This window comes from Callorhinus ursinus, unplaced genomic scaffold (assembly GCF_003265705.2).
Source record: "Callorhinus ursinus isolate GAN/ISIS: 27379988/994484 unplaced genomic scaffold, GSC_fseal_2.0 scaffold17, whole genome shotgun sequence".
Classification (NCBI taxonomy): domain Eukaryota; kingdom Metazoa; phylum Chordata; class Mammalia; order Carnivora; family Otariidae; genus Callorhinus; species Callorhinus ursinus.
Window position 1 is genome coordinate 30574392 of NW_027397079.1, and position 24530 is coordinate 30598921.

General features: G+C 36.5%; 1 long non-coding RNA gene across 1 annotated transcript in view; it reads left to right on the top strand.

Annotated features, from left to right (window-relative positions):
* The window catches only part of LOC112834678 (uncharacterized), a 161636-nt gene extending 137336 nt beyond the window's left edge, over window positions 1-24300 (top strand). The window contains exons 3-6 of the long non-coding RNA XR_012381161.1: window positions 9394-9558; window positions 19953-20076; window positions 23042-23151; window positions 24217-24300. This is a non-coding gene — a long non-coding RNA (uncharacterized lncRNA). The remainder of the gene's footprint in view (window positions 1-9393; window positions 9559-19952; window positions 20077-23041; window positions 23152-24216) is intronic.
* Window positions 24301-24530: the final 230 nt, after the last annotated feature.

A 24530-nucleotide genomic window follows, 5' to 3' on the forward strand; every position in this document is an offset into this window, starting at 1 on the left:
ACTCATGGAGGCTGGGACTGGAGCCGCACCCAACAGGGTGAAGATTATTTAGGGAGGCAGAGGAAAATGTTAGGAGAAAGCCACATTCCACGCAAAGGTTTCCTAGGTGGGAATGCATAAGACATGCTGGGAAGATGGTGAGTAACTCATCTGTCTGGAGAAGAGGGCGCTGAGCACGCTTGAGCTGGGAGAGGTGATGAAAGCAGTATTTAAGAAAATCACTCTGGCCGTGAGGTTTAAGCAGTATTTAAAGAAAGTCATTCTGGCCAGATGGATTGCACTGGGGAGCAACTGGAGGTATGGAGATGAGTTAGGAAACTATTCTAGCTAGGAAATAGTTCAGGCATGAAGTGATAGGGGCTCAGGCTAGAGTTATGACGTGGGAATGGCAGGACAAAGCAGACTCAAGAGGCATTAATCAGGGATGATTAACAGGCCTTGGTGACAAACTGAAAGTAGAGGGAGGGCTGAAGAGAGGAGGAACCAGTGATGAACTTGAGGTTTTCAGCCTTAGTGACTCAGAAAGGGATGGTGTTATAAAGAGATATGGCAAATTAGCTGGGGAGGTACAGGGGCTAATAATTCAATGAAATAATTATGATGAACTTAAGATTTTAGTACATTGTTTGGGATGATAGTCATTGGAGATATTCCTCTGCAGAAAATACTTCACTTAGGCTCAAAATCTCATTAAATGACACTACTCTCCAGCATTTTCCCAAACCCCAAACTCAAGAATCATCTTCATCAGTTCTTTATCCATTAATCCCAAAATTAATCAGGCTCCAAATTTGCTTAGTTTTACTTTCATTGTCTCTCAAACCTGCCCACGCCCACTTTCCCAATCCCAAACTCTTTACCTTAGTTTAGACCACAGTCATCTTACACCTATAATTTGGCAATTATTTCCCAAAAGGTGCCCTGCCCCCCTTCAATCACTTTCCATGGAAGCCCAGGATTTTTTTCTAAATAAAAAATCTGATCCTGCTGCCTGCTGATGACATACCTCTGGTGGCTCCCTCAGGATAGAGCCTTCAAAAAACAATAATCTTATATTTGGCACCTATTTCATTTCCTGTCCTCATCTCTCATCATCCCATGTCTCATGTTCTATGTCCCAACACAGTGAACTACTTACATTTTCTTGAATGTGTCATGCTCTCTCTCACTTCCAGCCTTGCACATGACTGCCCCCTCTGTTTAGAATATCTTCCTTCTTTCACACTGCATCATTCTTGACATTACATGTCAAAATATCCCTGTTTCAGGTAGCTTTTGCTGACATCCTAAGGCCAATCTAGGTAGCTTCTTTGTTTCCTCAATATTTTATTCATCCATTTATCATAGCTTGTATCACTGCGTAGAGTTAATTGCTTATTTACTCATCTAACTCCCACTCTAGACCTATGTGCCTAACCACAAAAAAGTATTTGTTTAATGAATGACTAAAGAAACTAGAAACATGGCTCTGTTGGTATTCAGATCAATTCAACAAATTGGCATGGAGTACATATTATTTGCCATGTGCTATGCTGGAGGTTGGGAATATATTGGAGAATGTACTTCTGCAAGTAAGAAATGCACAATCTACTATTTTAGAGCCAGTGATAAGTTAGCAAATATATTACATAATGAAAGTGTTTAGTAATATTGAAGTCAAAGACTGAAATGGAAAAAGCCCATACTTTAAACTCAGACTGAGGTTCACATTTGTTCTCCAATTTTTATATGGCCTTGAACAAAATACTTAACCTTTTAAATCCCAGTCCTTTTATCTATAATGAGGCTATAAATCCCATTTTAGATCTTATTATGATTAAATAACCACTCCTGAGCATCATACAGTAGATGTTCAATAAATGCTGTTTCCTGCCATTTCTATGTATTGCTATTGTACTTGTACTTTCATTTATTTGGAACTTACAGGCATCTTCAGACATATCTTGTTAAAATATAATAATGAGCAAGGTGTGGGGATAGGGCAGAATTTAATCATTGAAAGGGGTTCAGATCTTTCCTGAGAGTTTTTTTTAGGGAAAACAGGAAAGAATCTCTGGGAAGGGAGGGTAACACTGTTGGAGAAGAGAGAAGAGTCCAGAAATGGAGACATGGATACTGAGACTGTTTCTCCAGCTTGCAGTGGACATGCAGAGCAAGGAGAACTGGGATTTGTTTGGCATGTTTGCCTATGGCTGACATTGGCTTACTCACTTGAAAACCACTAGTAGTTCAAAAGACTAGTGTTTTCCAGCTAATACTGTTCCATTCACAGCTCTAACAAATTTTCTCCCTCCTTCCAGCCAGCTCAAAAGGACCTCAGCGTGACTGACTCCATCAGTCACAGCAACAGCAGAACAAGGGCTGAAATTGCAGCCTTGCCTCTAGCCAACTATATACCTGCACAGTATCTTTTTGTTTATTTTCTTTCAATCCATCAGCTATTTTCCTGCCCTTCAACGATCAGCAATTTGAGATCTCTGCTAAATTGCACAAGGACAGGTTTTTAATGTACTGTTGGATTGTATCCTATGAGCAACACTAGCAAAAATTGACTACAAAAAAAATAAAATGCTAATAAGGAGGAAAAAACAGATGAAACCAAAATTATAGCAAAAGTAAATGAAGGCAGAAAGGAAGTACACTGGACTGCATTTGCAGATGGCATGAAAATCTCAAAGAGTCTATGCAAAAACTAGAGTTAATATGTACATTTAGCAAGGTTGAAGTAGACAAAATTAATACCTAAAACTTAACTGGATTTTTTATGCTAGCAGTAAACAATTGGAAAATTAAATTTTAAAAACTCTACTTATAAGAGTACCTAAAAACAAAAACAACAAAAATACTTAAGAATATATTTAACAAAAGAGATAAAGGTTCTTGAATGTTACTGAAAGAAATTAAGGAAGAATCACATAAGTGGAGAAATAAACCATGTCCATAAGTTTATTGGAAGATTCCAATTCATAGTTCATTGGAATTCATAGGTTCATTGAAAGATTCCATTATTAAAATATCAATTCTACCCAAACTGATCTATAGATTCAAAAGAATCTCAGTCAAAATTCCATCAGGCATTTTCATTGACAATGACTAGCTGGTTCTAAATTTTTATTTGGAAATTTGATGGCTTTAGAATAGACAAAACAATTTTGAAGAAGAAGATGGAACTTGATGGTGTAAGAAGAACTTACACCATCTACAAAAATCAAGATAGTGTAGTATTGACATAAGGATAGACATAAGGAACAATGAAATAAAGTCCACAAAAACCATGAACTATAAAGGAAAACATCAATAAATTAGACTTTATCAAAATGAAAATTTTTGCTCTCTGAAAGAGATCATTAGGAAAATGAAAAAACAACCAAAAGAATGGGGAAATGTTCACAAGACATATATACAATAAAGAACCTGTATTCAGATTATGTAAAGAACTCTTACAACTCCATAGTTAGAAGAAAAACAACCCAATAAAAAATGGGCAAAAGATTTGAACAGACACTTCACTAATGACAGTATACAAATAGCATAAAAAGACTTAAACCACATTGGTCATCAGGGAAGTGGAAATTAAAACTAAAGTGAGATACCACGATACATCCATTAGAATGACTATAATTAAAAAGATTGACAATACCAAATGTTGGTGAGGATGTTGAGCAACTAGAACTCTCATACATCCCTGGTGGGAAAGTAATATGATTCAATAACTTTGAAAAAACTGTTTGGTAATTTCTTAAAAAGTTAAACATATGCCCCAGACATTCCACTCCCAAGTATTTACACAAAAGAAGTGAAAACATATGTCCACACAAAGACTTGTATGCAAATATTTATAGCAATTTTATGCACAGTAACCAAAAATTGAAACAATCCAGATGTTCACCAACAGGTGACGGATAAACAAAAAGTGATGCATTTATACAATGGGATATTAGTCAAAAGTCAAAGGAAACAAACTACTAACACGCATAACAAAATGAATGAATGTCAAAATCATTATGTTGAGTGTAAGACACCAGACATAAGAGTTCTATTTATATAAAAGTCTAGAAAATGCAAAAAACCCATGACAAAAAAGCAGGTCAGTGCTGAATGGGTCCACATGTGGAGAGAGAAGGATGGACAGAAAAGGGGCAAGAAGAAATTTTGGAGGGTGATAGCAATATTCTCTATCTTGACCAGGCAGTGGTTTCACAGGTATATATGCTGGGTTGTGCACTTTAAATGAATACAGTATTGTACCTCAATGATGTCTCAGTAAAGTTGATTTTTAAACAAGCAGAGGAAGGCTAGCCCAATACTGTGTCTCCTCATATAAATACATCTCCTCATGTAACCACTGATCTGTGGAATTTGAACTCAAATTTTCAAAATAACATCATTTCCCTCACCAGTCTCATATAATGAGGGACCAATTCCATGTCAATTTCCCTTTCCTTCCTCTCATGCTTCCTCTCCATCTGCTACTCTACTCACAAAATAAAGGCATGAAGGTCCCTTTCAACAAATGCAAAATCTTCAGGCTCTTCTGTAAGCACAAAACAGTGACAACATGTGTGTAGAGTATGTGCAACCTTTTTCCCGAACAGCCCTTTCCATGGCGGGGGGGTTTACATAGGGAAATGATGTTGTTATAGGTGATAACTAATGGTTGGAAGGCAGGAATAAAGAATTATAGGAGTGTAATTGTTAATCTGTGGTCATACGTAAATCATGTCACTTTGGGGTGGACTGTTGAGGAGGAAGAAGATGACCATTTTCAGATCAGCTGAATCAACACTGGTCTACACAGCTTTGCGGGTGCCTCGCACACCCTCACATCCAGATCACCTGCTACAGGGAGGGTCAGCTAAACTGGGTTATTTCCTTCAATCTAGTGAGTATTTTTTTCTGGTGGGAAATCCTTAAAATTGAAATTAGTTAGCCTGATCCTATAATTTGCTGTGATCTCCAAGTTAGTCTCAATAATTCCTCCTAATCCTAAGAAGGTATGTCTAGCATCTAGAAAAGCTTTCTGTTACTGTTCATATAGCCAGTCCTATTTTTCTGACCAGCTGATGATTGACATTTACATAGGGCCTGAGTTATGTTACTCTTAAATGTCAACGGTATTTGCTGACTCAGAGAAGCGTCACTGCAGTTGAAGTGGGGGCCTTGTTAACCCCTGTATCCCACTGAAGATCAGCTGGTATTGCTTCTGAGCTAGGGCAGTGGAATCCTGAAATTTTGTTGAATACAGTCATAACATATTTAATTCCTACCAGTTGCCCTCTGGTCAGAAAATATAATTAAAGGGTCTGCAGATGGTCTGGCAAGGCTTCCAGAAGCAGTAGAAACCAGCAGCTGACTGCAGAGCTATATGAAACTAAAAACTGTTTCAAGATATGTACCATATGCACACATATGAATCCCTTAGGGAACGTGGTGAGCTCTTTGCATTGTAGATGCTATGGGAAATGAATAAGGCACAATTAGAGAAATATATTAGAAAGCAAAAGAGAGAAACTCAAATCAAAATCTTAACCTAAGGATAGTTAGTTCCCAGACTTAGTAGGATATATTTTGGATGAAAAAAATAAAACAAAACAAAAATAAAAACCAGATGCAAGACTTAAAACTCAAAGAGGACTGTTCAGGGAGAGTGAGTGAAAATGGCATCTCTTCTTTTCTAGAATCCCTAAAACATATGAGGTGTCTTCTTTTAAATTAGATAGAGATCAAATTAGTCTTTTTATGATGGTCAAAAGCCTTTATTATAATGACAAATCCAGCATTATCATTTTCATTTTATGAATTTTATAGAATTTCATATTAGTGTGGGAGCAAGGAGAATAATCCTTACACCCATTGAAGAAATTAGCAATAAGAGGTTAGACTGGAGGAAGAATGAAGGAACAAAGGGAATCTTTGGAAAGACAGTGAGATATTTGAATATATTCGTGGGCTGTGACATACCAGTTGAGATGCATTGGGGTAAGTTACCTTTAACGTCCCTTCACAAAGGGACGTTTGTATGTCCCTGTTTGTATGTATATATGTAAGTATGTTTTGTTGAACAGATTTAAGGGATTCTGTAAAGGATGTCAAGGAAACCTGTTTACCAGGTGTTTGGCTAAAAATTCATCTAAAAAAAATCAGAGATGTGTCTGGTACAATTTGAGATTCTGTGTGTCTTCAGTTTCTCCAACGCAGAGATTAAAACTGAAGATCTTCTCATCAGTTTTCTGAATACTGGGGCAATGTAGTGTTCAGTTTGAATGCACATGGTTAGCATTTTTTAGAGTCAGCCTTCTTCCTGGTTTCACGAGCCATTAGGGGAACTCTCCTTTTAGTTGCATAAGTCAAGGTAACCCCTTAATGAGCCAGGGTTCGTACCAGCCTGGTTTTTACACACTTTCAATGATCTCTGCCTAGGATCAGAGAAGGATTTCTCTTGTTCGAGTTAGCCTAACACTGACAGCAAGTCTGGCGAGGTCCGCCCTTGGCATCCTAGGTGATGCTGGGGTTTCAGAGTACTAATTGATCATGCTCTGACCTCCTCCAAGTTCAGAAATAAATGAGACATGAGAAGGGTCAAGACAGGAACACTGGGAGTGGCAAAGAATGGTTCCCATAGCTAGGGAATTGTCAGTGGAAGTTTTCCCTTTGGTTCAGGTTTGATTCCAAAAGACATTTCTCTAAGTGAAAGTTAATATTAAATTAGAGTTCTGAGAGTGAACTAAAACTTTTAAACACTGAAATATGAAACCATCTCTCTAGGGTAGCAAAGTTGAAATCCATACCCTAGCCCAAGATCTTTGACTAAAACCATTTTAAAGGACCGACATCACACTTTTTAATACTCCCTGTTATCATTAGTTCCACTCAAAAACACATTTCTTACAGGTTCTTGGCACACTGTTAAAAATGCAAAAAATGTAGACACGTTTTCCAAGGGTCTTGGGCCTCACTTCAGTTTATATAATAAGTGGGTAGGACAGTATAAGGATGGCCTGACATTCATGGGTCACTCTAAAGAAAATGCTTTTGAGTTTGTTCCCACCCCTTTTTCTTGAATTTTGGTATCTGGCTCTTTTTTTGCAGGGACACTTTCAATCTTACATACCAATTTATAGTTCCATTTCTGCCCCTATGTCACTATCTAACACAAAAATGGTACTCAGCAAAGGACTGTTGAATAAATTACTGAACAAATGATTGTTGAATAAATTAATTTTCTACCATAAAACAAATTAAATACTATGTCCAAGTTACTGCAAAATAGAAAGATGAAAGCCCACACACCAAGTAGGAGAATCTTTGGGCAGTGTTTTTTTCACTGGACCAATTTTTCACCTTTAAATTCTTTCTTTCTTCTTTTTTCCAGCAATAACTGGACTTCATTGGTTACTTTTCATTAGAATGTTCTTAGGCAGGATTCCTCCAAAGTCCAACCCTTTTTTCAAATAGTCACTACAAACTCTTGTGCATACATCAGAACCTTTTTGAGGGACTAGCACACAGCTCCAGCTTCAAAGGCTGTTCAGTTTTGCTTATTCAGTTTTACTTAGTTGCTATTTAATTTTACTTAGTTACAATTCAAATTTATTTAGTTAGGTCAGGAAAGTTAAAGAGCTACTTGTTCCCTCAGTAAAAAAAACCTCCACAGTCCTCCCCCTACCCCACCTTTTTTACTCTCAGGAAATGATGAAGCAATATGGTTAGAAAGCCCATGACAAGTGGGATATCAGATCAGGTACTGCTTAGTACCCAGGATTTTTTTGTTTTTCACTGTTCTGTCATATCACTCAAAGAAGGAAGAGAACTTTGAACACTCTTCCTGTGAATAATTAATGATTTATTTGCTATGCTTGGAATGTGTAATGGTGTGAATTCCAGAGAATGTGCCTATCCTTGGTAGCGGGCAGGAGAAAATGTGCAGATCTTTCTCAAGAAAATTTGTCTGATTGGATATCCTGCTAATGATCATGAGTGCTGTTGTGGGTTTAAAGCCTGCTCTGAAATTCAACGCTAAGTAGAAATTCTATTTTAATAGACAGGCAAAGATACAGACTAAGAAAATACTACCTTATCAAAGTGTGTATTCATCAAAACTCCACATATCTTCCTTTGCAGGAGTAGTCTTTGGCAATAGTTCTCATTCTGTCTCTGATGTTCATTAGATTATATGACCTTGGATGAATCAATAGCCTGTAAAATAACTCAAAAAGTTGTTTTCAGGATTAAATTCAAAGATGTCAGACATTTAGCATTGTGTCTGGAATAGAAAAGCTGTTCTTTAATTGATAGTTTTCTTTCTTTTCTCTCTTCTCCATATGTAGCATTTTAAACATATTTGTATGCCTCTTGGAATTCTATATAAGCTTTGGGAAAATACACTTTAATATGTGTGCTTTAGGAGCACTGTGAAAGAATTTACCCCAGTTACACACCCCATTACATGGTGAAAAGCATATCACATTGTGTAAAAACCAGGGCCAAAGCTCTTTTGTAGGTCTTGAGGCTAGTTAAGTATTCTCAGCACTGAAAAACATTGCTCTCCTTCATGTGATCAGTGATCGGAGGTTAAAACAAGTGCGTAGAGCCCTATAAGGATCTTGAGCAGTCATGGGCATCAAAAGAAAATTATTATTGTATTACCCTCCTTCTAATTGTGTACTTAAAAATGAAAGTACATCTCGATGGATTCCAACAAGGGAAAAAAAAAAACCCTATGAAATCCTCATTTCTGCCAGCTCTTCTAAGATTTTTGGGTATATACTCATTGGAATTTTGTGCCATGTACTCAATGTGAAAACAGGTGTATAATGAAAAAAAGAAAAAGGATTCTTCAGACTTTTTCTTTTCTTTCTTTTTTTTTTTTTTCTGGGCAGAAAGGGATGTAATTGTGTACTTTTAAAACTCTAATCACTCTGGCTAAATGATAACATGTTTAAAGGGCTATGTTGGGACCAATGTGGATGTCTTTGTTTTTGGTCAAGACTGAATGTATAAGGGCATTTAAAAAAACTGCTTCCTAATGTTGTGAAGTATTCTCCATTCTTCCACACCAGTCCACCAGCCAAGAATCCATCCATATGTTGATGACATTCAAAGGAAAAGAATACCCTAGATGTGATGACACTAGGGATGACATTTGGTTGCCTCCACATTTATTTCTAACCACTTCCTTCATTACTTATAGGAACTGCCTCCCACCAGGAAGAGTGAAAAGGCCTGATATTTGCTTTCCAGCTTCCCTTTCGGCTAGTGCATGGGCATGTGACCCAACTCTGGCCAGTGATTTTGAAGAAGTATTCTGGGGGTAGAAATCCCTAGGGAAAGAATTTTCCTCTAGTTAAAACGACATGTACAATACAAGACTACTTTTTCTTCTTTCCTCTGAAGGTAATTGTGTGAAGACATGATATATGGAGATGCACCAGCCATTTTATAATCGCAGAAACAAACCTGAAAGTGAAGGCCAACACACCCAGGATGATGTCCCAGGAGAGAGATGATGAGAACACCGGGTCCTTGATGACTTCATTTTAGTTCTGGACCTCTTGTTAAGTAAATCCATAAATTTCTTTATCATTTGTACTACTTTAATTGATATAATAGTTTTTGCCAGAGGATGAAAAAGTATTCCAATCAAGGTTGATAAAACTTTTTAAAAAGAAATAAATTTAAAAAAATTTTTAAAAACAAAAACAAATAAAAATTTAAAAAGAGTAGAGACTCTCCATGTGGTATGACTGAAAAACTGTTGAAACACATAACCCTATCTTACATTCTTTATCCCAAATTCCCACTAATAGAGCCTTGATGGTGTACATTCATTCCACAAACTTTGAGGTCCTTTTGTGTGTATGGTTGACAGATAAATAGAAATACTAAAAATTTATTCATCATTTATCTGAAATCCAATTTTAATTGAATGTCCTGTGTTTTTATTTGCTAAATCTGGCAACATGTACCATGTCCTGTAGCAAGCTCTGGGGATAAAACTCATCTCCTTCAAAGTCTTTAAGTGATTCTAATGAGTCATCTGGGTAGAAATCCACTGCCTTAGAAACTCTCTGGTTCAACTCCACAATCTACACACCAGAAAACTGAAGGCTGAAGAGGTCTTGGGGTTTTCTCAAAGACACAAAGCTGTCCACAAAGGTAGAACTGGAACCCACTTTTCAGGATTTTTTCTAGTATACCTTTTTCCAGTTGCCCTTTCACTCCTGCTCCTGAAGTCTGTTCTAGGATGAAATGGGAAGTACTGTTTGGCTTGGTAGAGGGAGGGAAGCTCATAATATAAAAGGACTAATATTTCTTTGATGAGGAAAATAATCATTTTAATCACTTTCTTACACAGAAGAGCATTTTGAATAAGAATACAAAGAATTGGGGCACCTGGGTGGCTCAGCTGGTTAAGCATCTGCCTTTGGCTCAGGTCACGACCCCAGGGTCCTGGGATCTAATCCCGCATTGGGATCCCTGCTCAGAGGGGAGCCTGCTTCTCTCTTTCCTTCTGCCCCTGCTCCTGTGCTCTCTCTCTCTCTCTCTCTGTGTCAAATAAATAAATAAAATCTTGAAAAAAATAAAAGGAAGACAAAGAATTGTGGAGAAAGCAAATCTTGTTCAAATCCATAGAAACACTGTCTTAAAAATAAAATTTTCCAAATATTCTTTCATATGGGTGATATTCAAGTGTGCATCATATGTACATATATGCCACACATATACTTATATATATATATATATATATACAGCTTATTGCATAGAGATCATATAGGTGGTATGTTGCTCAAAGCTACATCATGACTTGCTGTATTTTGCAGTGAGGAAGTCTTCCCTTTATTTTTCCGTAGGTATCCTTTGCTAATATTTTGCTCAAGACTGCTAAGACCCTAACACCTGTAAACAATGAGCTTTGTTTGAAATTTATTTAAAGATGATCATGGTGACTTGCCAGTGGAAAAGTCATTATTCCTCCTGAAAATGGGCAGCACAGAATTAAAATTCTTTGAATAAACTGCTATATATCACATTTCCAATTCCTAGATCATCAGACAAAGCCTGAAGGCTCAGGCTTTTGTCTAGAAACTTTTGTCCTTTTTAGCTAATCTAATTCTTTCACTTTGTACTTTTAGTCCAAATCATGTGATTTCATCACTAGAAAAGATAGAGGCTGGATTAAGTCAATTCTCTGTAGAAGATCTTAATCTAGCATACAATGCTTATCAATCTTCTTTTCTCATGTTTCCTATAAGTCAAATCCAATTATCTTAAATGCAAATAGTAAGACAAATTTCATTTTAATAAAAAATAATCCCCTAACACATTCCGATAGTATTAGACTTTATTTAAAAAAAAAAAAAACATGAGATTTCAGAATAATTAGAATAAATTCAGATGATCTTTGGAATTCCTGATAAGGGAATGCAACTCACAATCTCAGTTCTTTAGGTCTAGGCATCCTCAGTCACTACATCTACTTAAGATGTACTGAGTCTTCAAAGTCTATCAAGTTAACTATGCAAGTGGCTGCATTTGTTTTCATGGAATGCCCAAATAGGAGAGAAGTGCACATTATTGTATCACAAATACCAACTTCCAATTTCAGGCTACCCTACCACAGCCAGAAAATCTGTGAAAACTGAAAGAAGCTCCTATTTGAAATAAATAATTAAAAATTTAAAAAAGATTGAGCACTGCAACTTCAACCTTTCCAATTATTCAGCTTTTTAAGTGATTCTTCTCTGCACCACCTCCAAGCTACCTACATTTTGGCTATTTCCAAAATTCAAATCTATTCTCCAAAGACAAGATTTGTTACTCCTGAGAAGAGTCAACATGTATTTAATTGCATACATTCTGTCGTGCTTATTGATTTTTTTTTATGAATCACATTACCTTAGAGTCTCACCTTGTGTAGATGAGAATATTATCCCATGATAAGAATTTCTATAATTGAAATGTGAAAAATACACCCTTGAGACTTCTACATATAGGAATGGTGGATCCTGTCTCACCTGCCTGGGCATGTTGTACTAAGTTGAGGTCATACTTACGCAAATGGCATTCCAAACATTTTTCTCCCACTAAATTAAAAGGGGAAGTTCAAGCTTCTCTCTCACCCATTGGTTAGGAATTCTGACACAGGGACCTAGAGAGCTCTGCCGTCCTAAAATGGAGCTATTGTTACCCACGTGACCTGTGTGAGGGCTGACTCCTTCTCTGCTATGTCCCTGAACCCAGCCCCTTAGCACTATTCACCCCTGGAAAACTAGGCAACCTGACTGAGAATGTTCTACTTGAACTTTGATTTCAGAAGGGTGGCATGTCTTAAAATGTTGACCATTTACTGATTAACTGAGAGGACAGAATTCCCCCAAACTGTGAGATAGTCTGAAGCTAAAATCTTTAAACAGGAAAACTGAATAAGGAACCAAATTTCATAGGATCCCTGACATCTGTGAACTGTTCTATTAGATCCGGTCTCTAGATAATGGGATTACTATACAATATGTCTTTGAAGAATTTCTTCTTTCTCAAGACTCCTTGGGAGGAAGGAGGCCACTTCCTTGGCCATTGGAAATTGGTTCTTTCCTATCAGGCATGTCCCTATATAAAAGCCATTAGATAACAGCTGATGAAAGGTCTACTGTTTCATAGTTGTAAAACTATCCCTTTCATACTTACTAGGCAATGGTCTCAAACATGTGATAATAAGAATAGTTAAAGTGTGGCTGAGGACAAAACAGCAGCTGTGCTTACAGCGGATGGCAGAGGTGTGTCTGTCGGAGAATAGTCCCACCCACGATTCCAAATGGCACCCATATACCACTCTATTTTACTCTGAACAGTCTGAGCTGCCAACTTGAGAATGTTCTTTTTTTCTCAAGAGAGTAGAGAGATAAAACTGTTTTGCTCTTTAATATACTACAGAGTGAATAAAAGTATATACTGGGGGAGGTGGGAATGTGTGAAGAGAATAAATGAAAATATAGAGAAAACAGCAGAATAAAACAGAAAAGCCAGTGTTTGTTTGGAGTGGGTAAATGCTACTCTCAGAGGCCCGGGCTAAAAGTCTTGGCTTCGTGTTCAGTTACTTTCTGTCACAAGAATTAACAAGAATGAACATAAGAATTAATAATCATAATATTTGTTATTATTGCTATCTAAATTCCATCCAAGTGTTCTGTTGCCAAAAGCAAGCCCAAACTGATGACAGAATAAGTATCCTCCTCTGAGTTAAACCTAGAATTATTTCGCATTGTCAAACTACACAGCTTCCTTTCAAAGCCATGTTTAATCCTGTCATTGATATACTTATCTAAGCTCTTTTGGAATCCACTTATCTCAGTAAGAGTTCGGGCAATTCAATTGAGAACAAAAATGTTTAGTTTTTTTGATAAAATTTGTCACTGCTTTTTTGTTGTTCTGATAGTGTATACTGTCCATTTGCTATAGCTTAATTGTTTTCTTTATGGAGATGACTGCTTTCAAGTGAGAGCTAAACATTGTCCCTAGATAGCTTTATGTTGCTGCTACCTTTAGTTTATATTCAAACAAAAGGAACAAATAGCTTTCTCAAAGATAGGGCTACTATCACTAACTTCCATTTTCTAATATCTTTCTTTAACTAATTAGTATTTAACTGGTGAATAAATGCCTAGTTAAAACAATTATGATAGGCTCTTAATGCCATCTAGTGGACAGTCTTCAAAATATCGTCCCATGGGCCATTTTCTTTCTATCCTTCAAAATACAATCTTTATTCTTGAAAAAGTGGTTCAAACTACTAGCCAAGAACTATCAGTTAGTGTCTCTGAATCCTCAGAGAGAACCATGATAGCATTTCCAACCCTGGTGAAATCTTGGGGAAAATTAACTTACCATCTTGTGTCCTCGGGCTCCTTATCTGTTCAATGGATGGAGCCAATTCCACTGGGAAAAAGGAGAGATGCCAGAGTGGTAATTCAATGCCCTCAGTTCATCCTCAGTAACAGTATCCTTGGTAGCTCATGCTTCCCATCTGGAAGATACAAGAATGATCTCTCGGTTGTCTTGAGTACCATAAGTAATAAATTTTATATATACATTTTATATAATTATTTATATAAATTAATTTAATTATATAAAATTAAATTTATTTTATATAACTCTTATATAAAAAATTTATAATTTCATCTAATCCTAACAGCTACTTTGTGAATACAGTGGAACGTACTCATATTACACTTGAGGGAATTAAAGTTAATGAAAAGTAAGTGACTTGATCAGAGTCAGATACCTATAAACAGCTCAAACTTAATCATAGGTTTCTCAATAACCCTTTCAATAAGCCAGCAGTATATCAAAAGAGTGACGTTTTATGACAAAGGAGACCTTTTCTCAGAAATGCAGGTTAAACACATGCTTATCTAATAATGTGATTCACTACTTTAACAGATACAAAAGGAAAAATATATGGTTATCTCAACAGATGCTTAAAAAGAACTTGATCAAATTCAACTCCCATTCTCAATAATAATATGTCTTCATAGTTGGAAAGAGAATTCTTCTATAGTTTGATAAGGATTATATATATGAATTCTACCACAATCATCATATATAATGGTGAAACATAATTCTTCCCAAATACATGCAGTGATAGGCTAGTATTTCTACTATTATCACTATTAATTCATCAATGTACTTGAAGCCTAAGCAATGCAATAAGACAAGATAAAGATATAATAGATTGGTTGTTTGCCATGAAAATCCAAAAGAATTAACAAAAAAAAAATCAGAGTTTATAAAATAGTTATGAAGCAGTGCCAAATAGAAGATAAACATAAAGCAATAACCTTCTTATACAATTAGAAAATGTAATAGGAAACAAAACCAATCCCATATATAACAGGAAAATAAAAACACTAAAAACACACAAAAAGCAAAAAAAAAAAACCAAAAACACCAAAACAACAACAACAAAAAAACAAATGAACAAACTGAAAATACTTAGAATAAACCAAATAAGAAATCTGTAAGTCTCACATGAATGGGAGTTGATTTTATCAAGTGCTTTTTTAGCATCTATCGACATGACTATATTTTTTAAATTTTGGATTTGCAATGTGAATATAGGGAAGTCATCTGATTATTTTGAAATGGAATACAATGCAAATTTGACAAGAAAGAGACTGAGAAAAGTATTTGTAACAATTCAGTTGAAATATAATTTCTTCAGAGAAGCCACCCTTTATATTCCTGTCTTCATTATATTTCTTCATTACTCCCTCTTAATTATTATTATCATTATTCAGAACATGTATCTTACTTTGGAATAATACATTAATTGTATGATTATTCCATTAATTTTTCAGTTAATTTCTCCTCCTCTAGGAGAATATAAGTTTCATGAGAACATGAACTCTGTTTTTCTAACCAAGCACATATTCGCAAAATAATGGGCTCAATAAGTTTTTGTTAAGTGAATAAGTGAAAACAAATCTATGTAAAATAATTACAATTAAGAAGAAAAAATAAATAACCCCACAAGCATAGGAAAGGACTGTGAGCAGGTAATTCCTAGAAGGATGTCAACCAATAAATCCATGAAAAATTTTTGTCTCACTATAAGAGAAATAACATTTTTAGATCTCTTCATCTCTCTCCTGGCACCTCATGATCCCAGAAAGAGGAGTAGTCAGGCAAATGTCAATGTAGAAAGGAAGTGAGTTACCATGTAGAGAAAATAGACTAGAAGAGAAATGGAGTGGAATGCCCATTTTTGCCATTCCCATGTGGTAAGGAAGGTAGATCAGAGAGAAGGAGGCATCCCAGAGAAGTATGTTATGTTCTCCTTAACCTACTCAAATCCCAGAAGTTATAATGTTAGTTTAGCTGAAAAGTAAAACAAAAGCAGAAGAGCTTTTGTGTTCCATACTCAATTTGCCAATCTACTTATGGTGGTGATAAGGGTGGGTCAAGTGTAATGAGAATATTTTCTTACAAGGTGTCAAACCTGTAATATGGCAATATTGCTTGTTACATCGGAGTTCAAACAGTTACAGAGAGAGAGAGACACACACACACACAGAGCAGCAGAGTTATAACACTATTAACCCTCTGATCCCATGAGACCAGGAAGACTTACAGATTTGCTGACATAGTGTGAAAGGTTGTTGATGAGGCAGGTTGGGGATCTTTTTTTTTTTTAGGCTTTATTTATTTATTTGAAAGAGAGAGAGAGAGCAAGCACAAACTGGGTGAGGGGCAGAGGGAGAAGCAGACTCCCCGCTGAGCAGGGATCCCAATGCAGAGCTCGATCCCGGGACTCTGGGATCATGACCTGAGCCCAAGGCAGATGCTTAATTGACTGAGCTACCCAGGTGCCCCTCAGGTTGGGGGTCTTGATGGTATAGCTTGGAGTTGTGGCCAGAAAGGAGTATCACTGCAGTCCTGGGTTGCAGGGCAACAACCCAGAGTAAGGATCTCTTGGGAATGTCAGAAGACCTTGGGAATATTGACAAGTTCCAGATAGAGGTGAGGTGGGGCTGAATCCTCTGGGCAGAAGTATAGGCCATGAAAAAATCAAGAAAACAGACTTTATGCATTCACGGGTTGCTGACTTCATCCTCAGTCCTAGTCAGAGCAGTCAGTCCTAAGCAGAGACCAGTGAGAATTTAGAAGATAATGCAAGGGTCCACTACTGTGAGGTCGGGTAAGCCTGTCTCTGTAGCTTTTATTTACCAGACACTATCTTGTGTCGGAGAAGGGGAAAGAGGAAAAATAGCCCTGATAGAGAGTTAAAATTTGAATTTCCCAGATAACTGGTACCTGAAATTAGATTGTCTTAAACCAAAAGATATTGATATAACATTGGTTTGCAAGTTAAGTTAGGTTTCTCCTAAGGAACATAAAATATGTTATAGAAAATAAAGGAGTATAAACAGAAATTATATTATTATATTTCACCCAGCAGACTGGCAAAGATGAACAAATTGATACCATTTTATTGTTGGTGAATGTGCAAAGAAACGTAATCTAAAATACTCAGTTGGAAGTAATATACATTGGCAAAGGGTTTCTGAGGGTAGTTTGACACCATCTTCCAAATTTTTAATAACATGCTATAACATGTTATAGATATCTTACGATGACGGTCCTGATGGATCCCAATGATGTAGTACCTAGGATCCTCTGTGGAACCTAGATACAACCCAAGAAAAGGTGTCAAGGAGATGTGGAATTAAAGATGTTTCTGTCATCATAAAAATTAAGACCAGTTAATTTCAGTTATAGAAAAATAATGTTGTATACTTCATGGAATGAGACTCAAACTTAGTACTTATGCATGTGAATGAACATGCAAATAAGTAGATAAAGTTCTGGAAAGATAAATGAACCAAGAGTCAAGGCTGTATCATATAGTTGTACCATTCACATAGACTGTAATATTTTTATTTCATATTATTCTATATTAATGAGAAATAGTATAATATAGAGGTTAAGAGTTCCAGGTCTGGAGACTGTTTGAGCAAGTTCCTTAATCTCTTTGTACTCTGGTTTCCTTAAGCAAAATGCAAATAATAATATTAGCTACCTCATAGAATTGTTATAAGAATTAAATAAGTACATGTAAGGCTCTTTTTTATTTTTTATTTTTATTTTTTTAAAGATCCATCTATGTGTTTTAGAGAAAGAGAGTGCATGGGTGCATGCAAGCATGGGGGGCTAGGGGCAGAGGGAGAGGGCAGACTCCCTTCTGAGGGCAGAGCCCCACTCGGAGCTGATTCCACAACCTGAGATCACCATCCAAGCCAAAATCAAGACTTGGGTGCCTAACTGACTGAGTCACCCAGGCGCCCCAAGCTCTTTTTTAAATACCTGATGCATAATAAGTACTCAACAATGTTAGTTTTTATTATTTTGCATTTTGATGAAAATATATTTGTATGTTATTTATATAAATTTTCATATAAAATGATCTTATAATAAAGCTGAAAAGAAAATTAATAATCAAAGTAGAATATTGAAGGTTTCAATCCAAAATAATACATAAATGGTATCAGATATATAGCTAGCCCTGAGTTAAGAAGACAAAAGTGTGTCAATGATGATAGTTGCATTTGCTGAGGTTAGAGAGAATGTTAGAAGGATATAGAATTCGGAAAGAGTCTTGAAGTTTAGGTAGGATTTGGATTTGGGGGAAACACGTTTTATTGTTAAAAGAATGTGGCTGATGAAAAAAGGCACAGAGGTCCAAATGTCCAAATCGTGTTTGAGAGAAGGGAGTCAATTGGTTGTACTGAATGGTTTAAGGTACTAGCTTAACATTGGAAGAGGAGATTTGGTTAGATCACTCACTGTAAGATTTATCTATCCAGGAGATAGATAAATAGATAGATAGTAGATAGGTAGATACATACATACATGCATGCATACATACATACATATTCTGGAAGTGATGCTTGAGCACTGATGGTCTTTGAGCAGGATTTATCAAGAATGGTTGGCAGTGGAGCAGAAATGGATCAGAAGTGAGTAGACCTGTGTTTGGAGAAACTTTATCCAGGCTATCAGTACTGAAGCCTTGAATCATGTGGTTTTCTATTAATGTAAGAATAAAAACAAAGGCAGAAGTCCATTTTCTCAGAAAAAAAATAGATCTCTGCAAACTTTGTTTACCCAGGACCTCTGTGTTAGTGTATCTTTGTGGGTAGGCTGCTCTGTAAGGGCTGCTGACGGCTTTTATCCAGGTCTGTGTTCTCTCTCTCCCTCAAGACAGGGACCATGTCTATCACTGACTGAGGTCACCATTTCATTCAATGTCCTGCCCAAACTGGGCACATGATCATTCTCAAGGCCTTACTGACTTAGTGAGTTAGTTAAAACCCAGTGAAATAATGTGGCATTTTGGATTTTTGAAATATAGTTTTACCTTAGTAAATCTTTTACCCTGGGTCTCATGCCTTTTGATTCTCTGGCTTTCTATGTAGGTTTAGAAAATATCCAGGTTCCCAGGACTTTGTTTTGATTTGCTATCAGAGGTGATAACCTCAATGCTAGTTCTGCTTTAATTATCTAAAGTATAGTTGAAAAACTGAACAATAACCTATAGTAAGAAGGGATGCAATGAGCCACATGGATGGCTGGGCTCACAAATTAAAATTGTATCCAGAAAGGAAATGTCTGAATATAATTTTCTGCTCCTTGAGAAGAACAGCGAGGACTCATATTATAAACTCACTCGCATGGTTATGTTTGGAAAACATAAGCCAAGCCAAATGGATACTATGCAATTGCTTGATATTTAATATTGCATTTAATATGATTTTAATACATTAATAATGCTTATTTATTAAAAAGTTTAGAGACTACAACTGAGAAAAAGAAACCACAATATTAGTAACCATAAATGACAATTATTAACATATTGTTATATGGCCTTTCAGACATTTTTATGTATGTTTTGCAAAAAGGAAATTATATACAATTTATATTCACCTTTGAAAGGCAAAGACCTTTCAAACATTATTATTCTTTAAAGCTGCAGTGTAGTCTATAAATACACTTCTAGATAAATCTTTCTGATAAGTATTCCCACTTTTTCATTGGTATACAAAATACTGCATTGAATATTTTTGTGTGTGAATGTGTTTGCACTTGTTAAAATACGTGCTTAAGATGGATACTTCAAAATCAGAATTACTGATCAATGGGACACATATTTTTAAGGCTTAAACCTAGAAAGGTTACACCAATTTACACTGCCAACAATGCCATGTGAGAGTAATTCTGTTGTCTTGGGGGCCGCTCTTTGCAGAAAGTATGGCTGTTCCTACATGCTGCCTTCACAACATCTGGTCAACTGGGAGTCTGAAATATCAGTGTAAGCTCGTGACTTTTACTCTTGTATATGAAACACAATCACCCATGAATTTCCTCTCTTCTTCCTTCCATCTGAAATACAACTTCAGCCAACCCCTAGCCTCCCGAGGATCCCTAACTGAAGTGTTAACCTGTTGTGGAAGGGCGCTTCCAAAGATGGCTGCCAGCAATTCCTCCTCTCACCCTATGCATGTGCCACACCTACCATACAAGGTAGAGTCTATTACTCCTGCTCTGGGATAACTTTGTGACTTGTTTTGACCAGTAGAATGCAGTAGAAGTACCACTGTGAGAATTCTAGGCCTCGGCTTTAGGAGGCCTGGTGGCTTAAACCTGCCCCCATAAAGCTGGGAGTCACCATGTAGAGAAACCTGGCTATCCTGATGGAGCAAAGGGAAAGACTGCAGCCTTCTAGACATCTCTGTGTTCCCTACCAAGACATGTGCAAAGCTGTCTTGGATATTCCAGTGGCAGCCAAGCTCATCTGAAATCAGCCTCATGGGTGCTCTCAGCAGACACCATGGAGGTCAGAAAAACCATCTAACTGGACAAAACCAAGCATGGAATGGTGAGAAATGAGAAAATCTTATTTCAAACCACTAAGTTTTGGAGTGGTTGTTACACAGCAACTGGTAATTGAAACACCAGTTACCTGTAGTTTTAAAAGGCTATGGATAGGACTTGCATGAACGGCTGTGGAAAATATTACTACTTTCCTACCTTAATATATAGTCCTAACTCTTTTCTCAGTAATAGACCCCCTGATTTTTAGCTGGTTATATGGCTATCCAGAATAAAAAGTATGTGTTCCATTCTTCCTGTGTCCAGTGTGACAATGTGACTAAGTTCTAGCAAGAAACATAAGCAGAATTATCATGTGGGACTTCTAAAGAAGTTTAAGTGTCTTTAAAGGGAGGGCTATATTCTTCTCTTTTCCTTGCTTCCTCAATATATTTTTTCTGCTTGCTGGAATGCTAAAATAATGACTGAGGCTCAAGCACCATGTTAGACCCTAAGGCACATAAAAAGACTGTAAAACAAAAAATAAAAGTAATTTGGCCCTTGATGATAGTCTAGCAGCCATGAAAGGCGTGGACTGCCTACCTTCCAACTTCTTTTATGAGAGAGTGAAACAAACTTCTACTTTGTTTCAATCCACTAGGTCTTGTTTTTTTTCATCCATTCAGACATTCTTTATCTATTGATGGAGTATTTAATCCATTTACATTTAAAGTAATTACTGATAGGGAAGGATATACAATTGCCATTTGTTTATTGTTTTCTGTTAGTCTTTTTTTTTTTTTTTTTTTTTGACAGAGAGAGACACAGAGAGAGGGAACACAAGCAGGGGGAGTGGGAGAGGGAGAAGCAGGCTCCCCGCTGAGCAGGGAACCCGATTCAGGGCTTGATCCCAGGACCCTGGGATCATGACCTGAGCCAAAGGCAGACGCTTAATGACTGAGCCACCCAGGCATCCCTGTTTCCTGTTAGTCTTGTTCTTTTTTCTGCCTCTCATTTTCTTGGTATCTTCTGTGCTTTGTCAATTTTTTGTATTGATATGCTTTGATTTTCTTTTCTTTTTCTTTTGTGTAGCTTCTATATAGGTAGTCTGTGTGTGTGTGTGTGTGTGTGTGTGTGTGTGTGTGTGTGTGTGCGGGGGGTTCCCCTGGGGTTTATGTTAAGCAAATAACAGCTTCAGTTCAATCACATACAAAGATTCTACAATTTATCATCCCTCTGCCCCCCCCAAACACTTTGTTATCATTGTCACAATTTACATTTTCTGATTTCTCATTAAGGGAATTGTCATGAGTTCCCGCTGAATTGTTGTGTTTATGGGAGGAAGGAGGGTCCAGGGCTTCCCGCTTAGCCATCTTGCTGATGTTACTTCAAGCCAGTTCTCATCTTTCTTCAAATATTTATCATTTATTTTCTCTTAACCCTGTGTGATGTGACTATAGTTTTCTTGGAGCATTCTGATATTTAATATAGCACAATAGGATTTTTTAAGGCAGTATTTTAGCTAGTAAATTTGCTGCAAATACATCTAAATGTATCAACCCAGAGAACTGGAAGGCAAGAAAAGTGCTAAAGTCTATCCGTACATAATATAAATTAAGGAGTCTTGAGAGTTGATCACGTCTTGAAAAAGTCCTCCTTGGGTTCTTCAGGATCTTAAACAGTGACGGGCTGGTTCATATTTACCGATTAGCTCTCCAAGCTTGGGGAAACAAATCCTGATGATGTTTGCTGATGCCCGTTGTATCAATACTCCCACCTACGTTGATTCAAACTACCAAATGATGTCACTGAACAGGAGTTTGGAAGAAATCTGTGAAGGTTTGTGCACGACTTAATCTCAAGGACCTGCAGGAGTCCCCTCAGCACACTTCAACCCCATCACCCACTTATTTTTTCTTTTACTCTCTGATTCAGCCAGGTAGAAATATATTTCTTTGTGCAAAAGTTTTGCTCTTAATATGTAATTATTATTTATGCTTTTATGTGTGTGTTTACATATGTGTTTATTTTTCTGTTTATTGAAAACAATGGACAAAACTTTTTAAAGAACACATAATGCTTTGCAAAGCCAAATTTATGTGTTAATGTGCATCTAACCTATATTTCTCTAGATATTTAGTTGCACAGATATGGATATGTTAGATAGGAAATGTTAAAAGGTTTGGGTATAGAGGAATAAATTCCTCAGAAAATATTTATTAATGTCCATCAACATATAGTAATCTGTTGGATCAAAGGAGAACAAGAGGAGGGATTCATCTTCACTCATCTTAGGTGAAATTAGTATGGACAGAAAGGTGAGTCATAGAGAAAATGTTTGTACCATCTTCTGGTCTCCATGTATATATTTAATCATAGATATTTTAGAACGATCTGTGTCTTTATTCCTCCCTCTTCTCCTCCCCATAGTCTTGCTGTCATACTTAGCAGTATAGCTAAGTGGATATACATTATTTTCTATTAAAATTAATTCATAACTTTAAGTACAAAAGGAAAGGCAAAATTTAAAAAGTGAAATGCTAGAGATTATACCTTTTATGTAAAATATGAGGCTGCAATTAATTTTTGTGTTTGCCACTAGCCACAACAAATTATACACTAGATTGGTGTTCGAGGGTAGGAGGGCTAATACATTCCCATTTCTCTCCTGTTAAAGGTACTCCCATGGAAAATTTTTAAAAAGGACTGAAGTGGTAAAACACACATTACTGCAAATGCTCTGTTCTGTATTTAAGGAATCCACCACTACAGATGCCCAGAGGAACAGTGAGTCTCTCTTAGTGTTTGCTTTCTTTGAAGTTCCTGTTAGTGTCTTTGTTCCATTTGATTTTCTGTAGCTGAAGGCTTTGGTGATTTCTGGAGGATTTCCCCTGGAATCATTTTGTAGAAATAAAAGTACCCTGTAGAAGATTTGCTCTTCCTTTGCCTGTTTTAATAGTTCCTAGCATCTTTCCTGATTTAGGATAAGAATACATCAATTCAAAGAGGTCAACTGATGTGTTCAAGGTCACAGACCCAAATCAGTCATTCAGTGTAAATAGAGAACAGGATGTTGGATATTCAGAGAAAGAGTTTGTCATCATCTTATCACAGAGCTTGGGGTGGGTCTCAGGTGGGAGAATGGGTGACTGTGATGGAGCCAAGTATTTCAACATGTTTGGGCCCCAGGTTCCTCGTGTGTAAATGGGAAGAATGTGAACTACACCATTGCTTTCAAATTGCAGTGGTGTCTCAGTGACTTCCACCAGGGATGAGGGAAGAAGGGGTGCTAGGCTCTTTACTTCCAATTCAACCACAGCTGGGAAAATGTCTCTATCACTCTTAACTGTGGTGTGTATTGAGGTCATGAAAAGATTTTTAATAAAAGAATAATTGCATGTATATATATGTGTATGTATATACTGGACTATTACATTTCTTAAATTTGATATATTTATCATTAGAATTATGAAACTTGCTTGCATTTGCTTTTAGAAGGACTTTAAATCCCCCCAATAATAATAACTTTGATGACTATAGTAGTATAAATCAATACTAGATGTGAAAGAAAAGAAAAAAGTTAGCATGTCAGTTGTATGGAAAAAAATAACATTGTTAATCTATATGTGTGCATTATTACTAAAACCTGAAATAGCAGTGATACGGAATTTTTAATAAATGACTCAAGGAAAGTCCTCACCAGAATTTTTCCCTTCATTTAAAACAAAGTGTCCCAAATCACAGCAATCAGTGAATTGTAAACTCCCCCATTCCATCTAAACCCTTTTCAGACCTCATGGCTGGAAGTAGATCATGCAACTGAAGATAATTTAATTTGCTTTCAACTTTCAGTTCTGTGATAAAGCGGAGCAAGGTCTATAGAGCTTCTCAAGAGCTTTTCCAAGAGCTAGACAACCCAAGAAACATTGTTCCAGGTATTACATTTATTTCATAGGTTGTTTTCTCTTTTTTCTCTTTGCAAATGTTTTTTTTCTGGATTGAAAAAAAAAGTCACTTGTTTCTCTACTGGATTGTATTCAGTTTTAATCTTTGAGACCAACTGTCCCCATATATTTGGGAAAAAAAGTTAATTTTCTTAACAAAAGCTTATATTGCTTTCTGTATTTAATTTAGTTTATAACAAATTAAAGTGACTCTTTCTCTAC